We start from the raw sequence: 15758 nt of genomic DNA on the forward strand, positions 1-15758 counted from the left end.
CACGGTTTGTGAGTTTGAGCCCCATGTAAGTCTCTGGGCTGACAGCATGTGCAGAGCCTGCTTGGAATTCTGTCTCCCTCTGTCTCTGCCCCTCACCCACTCTCTCCCTATCTCTTAAAATAATAAACTTTTTTTTTTTAAAGGTACTGGTAGCTCTTAACAGAAATAGAAGAAACTATCCCATATGAATGTACATTTACCATGATGGAATATGTCACAACAATGACATATTTTTGCTCACAAACACACAAATCTGATGTTCCAGTATACACTAAGTCCTTTTTTAGATATTCCTTTTCTTGAGAAGAATGCTACATATGAGTTCCTAACCCGAGCCAACCTAAAGCCATGGCAACTGCTCCCCACCACCAAAAAACAAAAACAAAAACAAAACAAAACAAAACACTATTGTATGTCTATGTGTGCCAATAGAAAATTCATTGAAAAACTAGATACAATATGAAGAGCAACTCCCATCGAAAGAAATCAAGAACTAAAGACGCTGATGCATCAACTCCTTTGGCAGAATAACCCAGAAAGGAAGTATCATTATCATTGCAACACTGTGTTCCTCATACATATTTTATGAACTAAGTTTTTCACACACTTTAGAGGTTAGCAGTGCATTACATTTTTGTCTGCTGCTTGATTTAACAGAATGAAATGCCCTGAAGGCATTTATTAAAACCAGAGGAGGAAAAAAAATGCGATTACTGTTAACCTCTGCCTATAACTTATAAAGGCTTTCATGAAACAGGTATCAAAGTGCACTCCAATCACAAAGTGAAATATGAGCTACTCTGGCACTTAACAGTCACTGTTATTTAGCATTTATTTGCACACTGACAGGAAATAGGTTTGTGTCAAGCTTAAACCATGGCATCTGTGCTCCAATTTCCAACTTCCTGAGTCCAAATGCAATAGTATTTTGTAATTACCGAAACTTGTAAAGGTTTATCTTTTAGCAAATACTGAGTTGTTTGCATGTTTGTTCTTTTAACTGAACTTATGGGGCATCAACCATGTGTAAAGTGCTGTGGAATAGCATCTCCCCAAATATCACCAACAATTACCTCTACTGCTCTGACAATTGTGAGTTTTTTGCTCACTGTGTTCAAGATGGACAAAGATTGCTATATCTCGGAGAGGAAAAGGTAAAGTTGGAATTTACTGAGAATTTGAAGTTTGGTGTTACTGGGTCTTTCAATGTAAGGGAATGATTAGGATTCCTTGTGTACAAATTGTAACTTCACTGCTTAGAACTGCAAGAAACAGCAGGATGAGGATTTTAAGGGCAAGGGTTTGTGAGTTTTGGGCTTCAACAATTGGTACTTCCCACTGAAGAAGGGATGGGTTTTTCTTGAAGTTTTCCCTTCCAGTAAAAACTTATGCTGTGAAGGCAAAGAGTTGGTAAAAATCACGTTAAGTAGACAGTAAGCTGAATTGTGAGGCGGTAGTTTGGTCTTTAGTGCCCTGCTAGTTGCTGAAGGAATGAACAAAACTGTGTCTTCAGTGTCTGTAAAGTGGAATTATAGCATTAAAAAATTATATCTGGGTATAACCAACTTAAACAGACATACGATATGAAACCTGAGACTTACATAATCGTCAACTAAGCAAAGGGTTTCTAAATGTCATAATAAATGCATGTGTGCAAATCTCTTTGTGCCTTTAAAAATAGAATCTGACTATATCCCTTTGTTTTTGCACATACCATTAGAATTATATCAATTGCATAAAATGATGTTTGAAATGCCCTGTTGTAGAGAAGTATATGAGAAAGAGTCAGGTAAAATTCACTGGCAATGTTTAACAAAGGAAGTGAATGTTAAGGAGAGTTTTGAAAATAAAGTGGGGAACATATCTTTAAAATTGCACTGTAGATCACATATAACATGTGATACAAAGACCTCCTACCAGAAGGAAAGGGCAGGGGCCAGAGTAAAGGTGAAGAATACATTTGTAAGTGGGAAGTCAGCAATCTGGAAATCAATGTTTTGAAGTGGAGAAGCAGCCATTAAATGGGCCTCATAATATGAAAGCTGCAACAGAAATAAATCTTTTCAGACTCTCCAACCTGAAGAAGCTTCCTTCTGAGGACCACATAGCTTCTTTTTGGTGCAGATAAGGGTGATTAAGTGAATAGGAGAATTGGGAAAATGGCCAAGTTGTGAATGTATTTACACAAGAAAAGGAATGAAAATATGCACGTGGGAGGAAAGCAAAGATCCTAAAGGAAGGAAAAGAATTATAGACCAAGAGAGGACATAAATAAAGGGAAAAAGAGAAAGGAAAAATAGAGAAGGACATAGAGGTAGACAGAAATTGAAAGGAGCTTAGGCTAAAGGTTCAGAAGGTTGGTAAAGAATCACTGCCAGGACAAGTGTGACTGGGGAGAGATGTCTAGTACGGATTTTAGGCAGTTTTGCTATGTGATGTGTAGTGCAATTTTACTCCCGTACTAACCCCAGCACATACAATGCACACGTAAGACCACCAAGACAGGTCTTTCTTAAAAGAGTGTCTTAAAGCAAGGTCCATGCAACAGACTATAGGGCAAGGCAAATCCCAATCAAGTATTATTTAGCTGTTAAAGAAAATGAAGTCCACACTAAAGCAAAACTCAACATTCTCCAAGGTTTGGGCAAAGAGCTTTTGAAAAGGTACTGCCTGATGATAAATCTGAGAGGGAAGGAGAAGAGAACTCATTTATTGAGTGTACAGTGTGTGTCAAGCACTTTATATTTTCTATTCCATTTTACAGTTTCCTCAGGGCCATGAAGTGAGTTTCAGTGTTCCCATACTAGAGATGAGGAAACAGACTCCTTAGTCTTTTGCTACACCACCTTGTCTCCAGTTGATTAACATGTCATAGAGACTAAACCTTGCCATTGATGGGACTGGCAGCCACTCTTCCTTTGAATCTTTAATTCACTACTCTCAACTTATGAGAATGTGTCAACTGCCTATCTGTCTCCTTCAAGGAACTTCTCTCACTAAAAGCCATGAGTAGCAGATGAGAAGGAGGCAATCAATAAATTGAAGGATAAGGAATAAATAAGTTTTAGTTTGGAGGGGGGAAACCATTTCTAGTTTTTGTCTCCCAGCTCCTTCCCTATACCCTCCTCCCTCACTTAAGCCTCTACGACACTGCAAGGCAATGTTCATCCAGAGCACTGATAACACATGAAGCAAGGAAGAAAATCCCAGGGAGGAAGAAAATATAGAAGTCACACTGAACCAGAGTTTGAAGAAAGATTGTGCTGACAAAGAGTTCTAGAAAATGAAAACCCTCACTAGTGATCACAAATCAAAGGGTATCAGGATAAGGTAGAAGGAGCATTCAATTTCCATAATGTAATGCAGCCTTGGATAAATTTGACAGAATTATATACATTAGTGGGACTTATAAATGTACTCATTATAGAGAAAAAAGTAAAGGTCACACTTTATTAAATTTAGTCATAACCCAATTTGTCATCCCGGTAAATAACATAAATAAATACACAAATTAAATGCATGGCATTTGCTTTTTCATAAAAAATATACACCAGGATGATCACTAATTTCTTAAAAGTCACCTATATAGCATTGATTCACAGTATCATCTACACCCTGAAGTAGGAAAAGCTGTGTTCATTAAAGGAAATAAGGAAAAAGAAAAGGCACCATGGGTGAATCATAGGAGTAAGAGGAAAATGAGATTATTGCTGAAGGTGTAGGCAGGGATCATATCATATAACCTTACTGAGCCACTGGAAGGATTTGGGGCTTTATCATAGGAGCAACATAAAGGCACTGTAGAGTTCTAAGCAAAAGAGTCACAACATTAGGTTTGCCTTTTGAAAAGATCATTCTGACTGCCTTATGAATAATGAATCACCAAGTGGAAAGAGTGTGCTCTTGGGAGGAAGCATTTCAAGGACGACTGCAGAATGCCAGACAGAGGTGACACTGGCTTGAACTAGGGACTTGCTAGTGGAATGGAGAGAAACTAAGACCTGAGAAAATTGAGGAGAGATTAGAATACTCCTGAGATTTGTTGGTTTCATGGATGTGTGGGGTAAGAGAGATGCTCAGAATGGATCTCAGGTAGCCCCAGTTGGATGGTCAGCACAACAGTATGCTGAGTAAGGAAGTACTGACAGCAGGTCATTAGTTCCATTTTTAGGATGTTCAGTTTGAGGTACTTGAAAGGCATCCAAGTACAGCTATAATGTACATAAACAAGATCTCGTGTTCACAGGGGAGGTAGACTAGAGACAGGAACTGGGAAACCGTCCTCATATACACAGAAATTGAACTCATGTCAATAGATAAGAGAAGCAGGAAGACAAAAGAGAATTAAAAAGTATTATGGATCAATCTGGGAAAAGTGAACACTCAGAGTTTTGGGTAGAAGAGATTTCCACAAAGATGATCCAGAGGCAGGAAGGAAAAACAGGAGTTACTGAAACTTCTGTGGCATGTATTGTGGATATTTTTGGCAGATTGTTTCTAATGTTTCTATCAACTATATAAGATTAAATGGAAAAATGTATGAATGGATATCTTAAAAATATCCATCCTGGAGAGAAATTAAGCCTGAGGACCTTCTATAAGGTCAATTTACCTTTAATGTACTCCATGCCACCTTATATTTACCCCAAAGACTGTGGACAGTATAACCCAGGAAAGTTTAACTGTGCAGACAGCACCAGTCACTGCTACACTGTATAAATATGGAATGAGTTTAACGACAAAAACATGAATTTTAATAGAACAACATGACATAAATTTTAATCAAATATACTGAAAAGAAACTTCTGGGAAACAAAAAAAAATTTCCTTTCTTTCCTCTCATTTTGATACCTTAGCAATCAAAGCTAAAAGTAATATTTTAAAAATGTAAATTGTGGTATTTGCACATTTCAATTATCTTCCACTGGTAGATTTAATAATTTTCAAAATCTTGCTTTAGGATGAACGGAGCAAAACTTAAGAAAGCCAATAATGAGAGGAAAGCAGGAAAATGCTACCAGACTAGGTGTTGTAAATCTGAGCAGGCAGAATCCTGTCTTTATACAATTAGAAGAGATATTTACTTGAGGGTTTAGGACTGGATGACAGATAACAATGAGTCTTTATCTCAGCTTCTTATCTGTAAATCTGAAGTAGTGTCACCTACAAGATAGGACTCAGAGGGTCAAAACAAAAGATGCCGGTAAAACTGCAGTCAGTACTAGGCTCACAGGAAGCATTCAATAAATATTCATTCTTGGAAAGTCAAATTCACATTCCAAAAAAAGAAGAAGAGGAAGAAGATTGTCGCACTGGCAAATGGAGTAAACAATAAATGAATACCACCTGGTCTTCTAAAATCCAATCAGGCTTTGTTGGAGATCTTTGTGAAGACAATCTAATACGGTATCTAAAAGCCATACCACTGATACCAGACAGCCAAGGTTCAAATTCCACCTCTACCATTTACTAGCATAGAACCTGGCTTAGTAGGTCAACTTCTCCTGGCCTCAATTTTCTTATCAAATGTTAACAACAGTATCTACTTTATAGTGTTCTTGTGAAAATTAAATGAATTAACACATATAATGTAAATATACGTGAAGTTAATAGATATAAAGCACTAAACACATTCCTACATAGGGCAGGTGCTCAAAAAAGATGACCTTTTATAATCACACATGTGAAAACAGTAATTCTGTGGCAGGATGGGAGATATTAATTTCTACAATGGTCTTGCTGGTATAGGAGAGAACAAATAACAAATTTTCTCTTTTACTTTCCTCTCAGAAGAACAGACAAGGGGCATCTGGTTGGCTCAGTTGGTTGAGCATCTGACTTCGGCTCAGGTCATGATCTCACAGTTCATGAGTTCTAACCCACATTGGGCTCGTGTCTATCAGCCTTCAGCGCAGAGCCCACTTTAGATCCTCTGTCCCCCTCTCTCTGCCTCTCCCCTGCCTGCGTTCTCCCAAAAATAAATAAATAAATAAATAAATAAATAAATAAATAAATAAATAAATAAATAAATAAGCAAGCCAAGTCTGGTGTCCAAGGTCTAAGTTCCTTATTATTTATCCCTTTAAGTTTTTGGCTGCCTTGAGATTTATAGGCATAACTGAAGAAAAACCACTAAGTTCTTAGATCATAAAGTTAAGCAAACAAATGTCCATCGACTGATGAATGGATAAAGAAGATGTGGTGTATATAAACAATATTACTCAGTCATAAAAAATAATGAAATATTGCCATTTGCAACCACATGGATGGAGTTAGAGAGTAATTATGCCAAGCAAAATAAGTCAGTCAGACAAATACCCTAAGATTTCACTCATATGTGGAATTTAAGAAACAAGACAGATAAACATAGGGGAAAAAAGGGGAGAGAGGCAAACTAGAAAACAGACTCTTAACTATAGAAAACAAACAGGGTTGTTGGAGGGGAGGTGGACAAGGTGATGGGTTAAATGGATGATGGGTATTAAGGAGGGCACTTGTGATGAGCATTGGGTGTTGTATTTAAGTGATGATCATCAAACTCTAACCTGAAACTATTATTACACTGTATGTTTAACAAATTTAATAAAAAACTTAAAAAAAAAAAAAAGTAATTAAGCTAGATGTCTCTAAAAAGAGATGGGAAAGCAGATAGTGCTAGATAGCCAGGAAAGAATCACATTACCTAAAGATCAAGATTCCTAAAGACCTGAGAAACTGAGGCAAGTTCTACAAAAGCCATAGAGTTATGTCCTCAATGCCTGCAGAAGCCCAGATTGGGAGGAAGTTGCTGGATGCCTTGGATTCTGAACACAATAACAAGTGTTTCCATCTAATCAAGTTTTTTTGTACATCCCAACTACTCATGCCTGCTATATGTCTACAGCCAGATATGGACACATCAATGTCTCACAAATTTCAGAAGGCTGATGTCCAACTGTGGAAATAGTAATAAAAATAGTAATTAACATGGCTATTGCCATTTTGGTGCACCTAAGCCCTAAGTTATCCTTATAGGCAATGGAGATCTAGAAGCCAGTATTAAGTAATATACAATTTCATAACAACACTGTTGTGTGGGGACTTGAAATCAACTTTATCTTTAAAAATATTTTAATGACCTTTATTATATCTGAATTCTGTGGGTACAATTCAAACAAGTAAGAGTTCTGTTATGAATGTGGAGTCCTATTATATTGATCTAGGTGAGGTTGTTCTAACCTTTTTCTAAACTAATTGGACATTGGCTGTTTTACACTCCTTTTTGAAGTTGCACCTAAGGATATAATGAATGTAATAAAAATGGTGCAATGTCACATACTTTCTGATAAATCATTTCTTTTTATCTAAGTATGTGACATAAAAAGGAGGACATGACATATTACTACCAAAATAAATATGTCTTAGGAGTTGAATTGGGTATGAAAATCACTTAAAGGAACAAGACCATAATATATAATCTGATGTCTATATTGAGTTTTAAGAGATAAATGAGTCTCCAAATATAGAATTGACAGGTAAACCATATTTTGCACTAACCTCAATAACCCAAGACATATTTGAAAGTTTGGAATAATGCCTTCTGGAAATTTTCAAATAGTCATAATGATTGAGAGAATTTACTCTATTTGTTTTGTACACATCATATTCCCACACGTCCATTTTAAGAAGAATATTAAGAAAAAAAGTCCTCCCAACTAATCCCTCTGTCATCACACCATCATACATAATATACTCTTTTTCCTGCTTGGAATCAAGAATTATGTGGTCAGCTCCCCTAAAGCCTATCTAAAATATTCTTGTGTCCTCTCAAGTGTTTCTAAAAAGCAAAATCCAGCAACCTGTGGCTGAGAAGAAAAAAAGAAAACATTTTTACTTGTTCTTCTCACATTACTGTCTCTATACATCACTCCCTCATGTGTCTCTTCACTCACCTATTCCCTCATGTGTATCTCTCAGGCTAAAATGTAAAGCTATAGGTTTTCTGATGTACCCCCCCCAACTCTGGAAAATTTTAATGGCACTCTGCCATTGAAGAAATTTCCACAAAATAAGACTTTTTGCACCTTATCTTCTTGCTCTTGTATTAATGTGGTTAGTTTTAATGTAAAAGTAAAGTAGTTTGGTTTCTGGGTCAAGAAGGTACATTTTAAAAGCTCCCTCTTCCTGTATAAACCCTGAAATGGTAAATAATAAAAAAGGTCTTTAGATTTTTTACAAAATACCTTCCTGTGCTTGGAAGGAAAAAAGAAAAAAAATCTGTCATTTAAAAAGAGCACTACCTCTCCATACACATATATATATATATACACACACACACACTCCATATATATTTTTTTCTTCATATATATATTTTCTCCATAAATTTTTTCTCCATATATATATATATTCTCCATATATATATATATATATATATATTTTCTCCATATATATATTCTCCATATATATATATTTTCTCCATATATATATATATTTTTTCTTCTCCATATATATATATGTATATATATGTATATATATATATTTTCTCCATATAATGACTCCATAAAGTGACTGGGAGGAAAGAAAGGAAAAGGAACAGAGAAAAGGGATAAGAAATTAAGAGAGAAAAAGAGAAAGAAGAGAAGCAAACCGTAAGACCACTTCACACAGAAATTGCCCCAACCCAAGGCACACAAACGAGAAATCTTTTCTAGAAGTTGAGCTCATAAAGTATAATAAGTTTATGAGAAACACCTGCACCACGAAAGTTGGTACGCAAAATCCACACATAAGAGATTTTCCATCTAAGGAAATAGATATAAAAGAAATCCATAAAGAGTTTTGAAGTACGTACCTGTGAAAATCCTCATAAATAAAGGTATAAGTACCATCCACAAAATAAAATGGGAAGTTGTAAAATATTAGACAATTATTAAGTAGAGTTAAATATTTTAAAGGCCAACTTAGAAACCTTAGAAAGGAAAAAATGCTTATTAACATTTTAAAAGGAAATGATATACTGAATAGAATTGACAAAACCAAAGAGTAAATAAATAGGAAAATCAAAAAAAGAGAGGGCAGTATGGTAACAAGATAAAAAGCTCTAAAAATTGAGGAAATACAGAAATAGACTAAAAAAGCACAATTTAAACATAAGAGAACTTCAAAAAGAATGACAAAAGAAAATGGTGAATAGAGAGAAATGATGATAGAGAATTTCTCAGGGTTGAACAAAAAGCTTGAGGCTTAATTTAAAAAGCCTCCTAAGTATTTAGAAGGCTGAAATAACACACGCGTGCGCGCGCGCGCGCACACACACACACACACACACCACTGATCATGTGAAAATCAGAAGATACAACCTACTGGAGAAGTATCATTACCTACTTCAAAAGCCAATAATTGTAAGAATATCACAAAGGCAATGATTTAACATATATGGCTACAAAATGCACAGTTAACATGTTACTCTGTAAAATATGACTTTTCATTTAGATCAAATTATTGTTAACATTTATTTTACTAAAGTTTTATTCCCAGTTTTCACATATGCAGCATGTTACATAACTTTAAGTCTGTTAACTCTATTAGTAGAAAACCCAAAACTATAAATTACATCAAAAGCAAGATAGAAATTAGACAAGATTTAAAACTGATTAACAATACACCAATATCAAGACTAAATCAACACTTAAAGGAGAATCTATAAACTTAATTGTACATGCTAGGAAATCAAGAGAATCCCCAAAATTTTAAAGTTTAAGCCAAATAAAGCAAAAGAAGAAATAAAAAGAAATAAGTGAAATGGAAAACACACAGTAATAAGTTAAAAGACTAGTAGACAAACCTCTGATAAAATTGATCAAATAAAGAGAGAAAGCACACATAAACAATATGTACATATAAAGATAGGATATGTATTTTAACTGTAATAATTCTATGAATATTTCATATTAAATTTGAAAACATGGAAAAAAATCTTTTATAGAAAACATAACTCACCAAAACTGACTTAAGGAAAAATAGCAAATGTCAAAAAACCTTCAAACATTACCAAAAAACTCAAATTGTAGTTAAAATTCTATATGTACAAAAACTCACATGCACAATCCACCAGATTCATATGGTTTTATGGGTATGTAATGCAAAATATATAATGAACATAAATCCAATAGATTTTATAATCTGCTGCAGAGAAGTAAAATAATATTTATTATCTATCTAATTTGGTGAGGCTGATATAACCTTTATACAAAAAGAGAAAAGGATGGAATGTAAAGAAAAATCATTAGGCAATTTGACTCATGAACACAGAGCCAAATCCAACAAAATAATTAATAATAATAATAATAACAAACACACACATTCCCTACAACTATATGGTCAATTAATCTTCAACAAAGCAAGAAAGAATATCCAATTGGAAGTTACAGTCTCTTCAACAAATGGTGCTGGGAAAATTGGAGAGCAACATGCAAAAGAGTGAAACTAGGCCACTTTCTTACACCAAACACAAAAATAAAATAAAAATGGATGAAACACAAATATAAAAACAAAATGGGTGAAACACCTAAATGTGAGACAAGAAATCATTAAAATCCTAGAGGAGAACACAGGCAGTAGTCTCTTTGACATCAGCCATAGCAACTTCTTTCTAGATATACCTCCTGAGGCAAGGGAAACAAGAGCAAAAATCAACTATTGGAATTTCATCAAAATAAAAATCTTCTGCACAGTGAAGGAAATAATCAACAAAACTAAAAGGCAACCTACAGAATGGAAGAAGATATTTGCAAATGATCTATTGGATTAAGGGTTAGTATCCAAAATCTATAAAGAACGTATCAAACTCAACACCCAAAAAATAAATAATCCAATTCAAAAATGGACAGAAGAAACGAATAGACACTTCTCCAAAGAAGACATACAGATGGACAACAAACACATGAAAAGATGCTCCGCATCAGTCATCATCAGGGAAATACAAATCAAAACCACACTGAGATAACTACCTCACACCTGTCAGAACGGCTAACATTAACAACTCAGGCACAACAGATGTTGGCGAGGATGCGGAGAAAGAGGATCTCTTTTGCACTGTTGGTGGCAATGCAAGCTGGTGCAGCCACTCTGGAAAACAGTATGGAGGTTCCTCAAAAAGTTTAAAATAGAACTACCCTACAACTAGTAATTGCACTATTAGGTTTTACCCAAGAAATATAAAAATGCTAATTCAAAGGGTTACATGCACCCCAATGTTTACAGCAGTATTTTCTGCAATAGCAAAATTATGGAAACAGCCCAAGTATCCAATGACTGATGAATGGATAAAGAAGATGTGGTACATATATACAATGGGCTATTACTCAGCCATAAAAAAGAATGAACTCTTGCCATTTGCAACAACATGGGTGAAGCTAGAGAGTATTATGCTAAGTGAAATAAGTCAGAGAAAGACAAATACCATATGATTTCACCCATATGTGGAATTTAAAAGATAAAACAAATGAGGGGCACCACTAACCTCAGTCAGTTAAGTGTCCAACTCTTAATTTTGGCTCAGGTCATGATCTCACAGTTTTGAGAGTTCAAGCCCCACACCGGGCACTGTGCTCACTATGCAGAGCCTGCTAGGAATTCTCTCTCTCGCCTTTCTCTCTGTGTCCCTCTCCATCTTGTACTCTCTCTTTCAAAATAAATAAACTTTAAAAAGGGGGGGAGAGTGCCTGGATGACTCAGTTGGTTAAACGTACAACTTCGGCTCAGGTCATGATCTCACGGTTTGTGAGTTTGAGCTCCACGCTGGGCTCTGTGCTGACAACTCAGAGCCTGGAGCCTGTCTTTGGATTCTGTATCTCCCTCTCTCTATGCCCCCCCTCTGCTCACCCTGTCTCTCTCTCCTTCTCTCAAAAATAAATAAAACATTAAAAAAAATTTTTTTAAAGAAAAGAAAATAAATGATCACAGAGAGGGGAAAAGGAGAGAGAGAGAAAAAACAAGAAACAGACTCTTAACTAGAGAGAACAAACTGATGGTGACGAGAGGGGAAGTGAGTGGGGGGATGGGTTAAGTAAGTGATGGGGATGAAGGAAGGCTCTTGTTGTAATGAGCACCAGGTGCTGTATGAAGTGTTGAATCACTATTTTGTACATCTGAAACTAATATTACATGGTATAACAACTGAAATTTAAATAAAAACTTAAATATATATATAATATTTATGTCCAAAAATAATATATATTATTGTTTTGTGTTCTTAAAAATATTTGTAAATGTATTATCGTTGTGTTTCTTGCGTTAACCCTAATGAATCATAACTGAATATATATTGTGATTCATTGGGATTAGTGCAAGAAACACAATGATAATAGCATTTACAAATATTTTTAACACACAAAATAATAACATGTTGTTTATGGACACCTACATATACTAAAAGTAGACAAACTTGAATGGGAATAATACAGGACTAATTTCAGGAAAGTTGGCACTCCTGGAGCAGAAGGAAGGAATTGGGAATAAAGATGATGCCACTTTCACGGCATCTAATTTATTTTTCTTAAATTGGACACTTTGAAGCTAATATGGCAAATATTAGCATCTTTTTAAAAATCTTGATAATATTCATGGATGTGTTATTTTCTCTGCTTTTCTCTTTGCTTGAAGTTTTAATAATTACACATACACTGTAGTGTCTGTTTTACATTCACTAAAATCTATGGGGATTGTGGAGGTTCATTGCTACATGGTTAGTGGGGACTCCCAAATATCACTCTCTGTGGGTTTTTTTTTTAGAGGTATTAGTTTCTCCAAACCTCCAATTTCCTGCCTGGGGTGTTTATCCAGCTGCAGATATCTTTGCAGCCCAACATCTGTTTCCAGCACAACACCTACACCTCTCCCTCTTACATGTCAGTACCACAGAGTCCAGGATATTCTTATTTCTCCTGAAAATAAATAGTTTTCTTGAGGACAGGGCTGGACTAATCACATTACTGTGTAGGATAGGAATGGGTATCTAGGACTTTTAACTTGTCCTTTCAGCTCTTCTAAAGATCTCCCCCCTCAGTTTTCATCACATCCCTTCACCTCTATCTTTCTAGTGTCCTGGGTCCTTGAATTTTTCAGTTATTCTAGAGTTTTGACAGGCTAATCAACTGGCATTGGTGGCATCCCTCTGTATTTCCTTAGATTTTAGCTGCTCCCACTCTGTTACTCCCACCCAATAGTCCATTTCCTATCTTCAAAACATCTAAGATCCTACCAAAGCTCACCTACTGTTACCTGCTCCCTCCATTCCCTTTGCTCCTGTGGACATGTACTTTAAAAAAAAAAAAAAATGTGGGGCACCTGGGTGTCTCAGTTGGCTAAGCATTGGACTCCTGATCTCCTGGGTTCATGAGATCAAGCCGCATGTTGGGCTCTGTGCTGGCAGTGTGGAGCCTGCTTGGTATTCTCTCTCTCCCTCCTTCCTCTCCCTCTCCCTCTTTCTCAAAATAAATGTAATTAAAAAAATATATAATTACTATAACTTTAGAAAAATTTGCAAAGAAGCATAGTTAAATGTGTTTTCAACATTTTCAATCAGAAAACTTGTTTTTCCAGTTTAAAATAATAGCATAAAATAAATGTATATTTCATTTTTAGTGTAAAGATTTTCCATATAGTACTATCAGATGCAAAGTTAAAGGACTGTTCTGAGATAAATCAAATAGTAGAATATTACAACTCCAACAAAGACTGACATCCTTGCTAAGACTAGTCAAACAATGCTTCAAAATACTGTAGGTATCTGTTTTGAAGTAACGAGGTAATTTACCCCAGTAGGTAGATTCTTAAATCCTTTACTAGAACTACTAGTGTTTAAACCCCTTTCCTCTCATACTGTGGGAATAACAGGGTGTCTTTTCAACCACTAGTTTCAAACTGGTGGCTTATAGGGGCACCTGGGAGGCTCAGTTGGTTGAGGGTCCAACTCTTGACTTTGGCTCAGGTCACGATCCCAGGGGCATGGGATTGAACCCTGTGTCAGGTTCCGAGCTGAGCATGGAGCCTGCTTAAGATATTCTTTCTCTCACTCTCTCTTCCTCTCTCTCTTCCTCTCTCTCTCTCTCTCTCTCCCTTCTGTCCTTCTCCCCCATTCACACTCTCTTTTGAAAATAAATACAAGGGGCGCCTGGGCGGCTCAGTCGGTTAAGCCTCCGACTTCGGCTCAGGTCACGATCTCGCAGTCTGTGAGTTCAAGCCCCGCGTCAGGCTCTGTGCTGACAGCTCAGAGCCTGGAGCCTGTTTCAGATTCTGTGTCTCCCTCTCTCTGTGACCCTCCCCCGTTCATGCTCTGTCTTTCTCTGTCTCAAAAATAAATAAAAAAGTTAAAAAAAAAATTTGGAAAATAAATACAAGATGAATAAATTTTGAAAAAACCTCGTGGCTTATACACGTCAGTAGTCTTACTTGGCTTATGTTTAAAATAAATTTTAACATGCATTTAGGTTAGGGCGACAGTGTCCTGTTTGAAACAAATCCCATACCCTCTATTTTCTCAACCCTCTTCTTGACTTACATATTTACATTATCTCTCTATGCTCTGTAGTTAATTTAGGTTTACAACCCTCATTTGGAATTCTCAGCAAACTGAAGCCAGAGCCTTCTAAATGAACCCAACTCTTAACAAAGAGAACAATTTTAAGGCATCAGCATTATAAAGACATCTGAAATGATACCTTCCTTTTACAGACAGTAACAAAATATAAAAGAAAAATATAGGTTCAGTAAGTCACAACAGAACTAACTGCTTTCTATGAGTATCACTTTGGATGTTTTCAGAGAAACACAGAGCAATCCCTGACTCCCTGTGCTCTTAGTCCAGATTAGTTAATGAGTAGCCTTCAAATATTTATAAGGAAAATGCTGTATTTTGCTTGGGGAGTAGCCTAAGAGTTTCAGCTAAAATTTGGTGGTTTCACCTTGAAACGTCTTCTACCTCGACTTACAACAGCTGGAGGCCAGTGCTCTGAGAAAAAGCCTGGCTAACAGAGCAAAGCCTAGCAAACATCCCATCTCAAGTTTTATGACTTCTTAATGGCTTGAATCACTTGTAGGTGTTTTTAATACCTGCTGTCAGTTTGGAAATGTTTCTCACTTGGCAACTGGATAAGGACAATAAACTTGTCAAGCAGGCAACTAACTATTCAATCTATTATTAAAAACATAAAATCCAAAGAAATGGAAAAGCTGTTTAGGTCTATGGCTGCTCACTAACACTTTTCATCCATAATGTCTTTTAAAAGCACTTCCTGAAGTTTATTCCCTTATTAAGAGAATTATCAGAGAATAAATTATGTGGCAATAATCTAGTGCTCTTTCTAAATAACAAAGAGGAGCAATAAATATGAGAAGATATTTATATTATGTGCTTTTAATAACTACTGCTAGTCACAAACACATTATTTTAATTAAGGAAAGGTTTAGCAGAAATCAGTCATGGAAAGTATCTGTGGCTAACCCTTTTGTTTCCAGAATAAAATGCAAAGGTAAATTTAAATTTTTGTTTCAGGAGAGAGTAAGTTCGTTGAATACACGAATGTCATTCCCAGACTCAGGGTTTATTTTGTTGCTCCTGAAATAAACTTCCAACTCTTCTTTCACATACTAAAATATGTACTTTCAAAATAACTCCTATCTGTTCAGTAATAAAATGAAGCCCGGTAATACTGGAAGAATTACAATTAATAAGACCTCTTCATTTTTATTCAGGAATAGGGTTAAGATACTTGAGAGAC

The sequence above is a fragment of the Panthera tigris genome, chromosome C2, assembly GCF_018350195.1.
Source record: "Panthera tigris isolate Pti1 chromosome C2, P.tigris_Pti1_mat1.1, whole genome shotgun sequence".
NCBI lineage: Eukaryota > Metazoa > Chordata > Mammalia > Carnivora > Felidae > Panthera > Panthera tigris.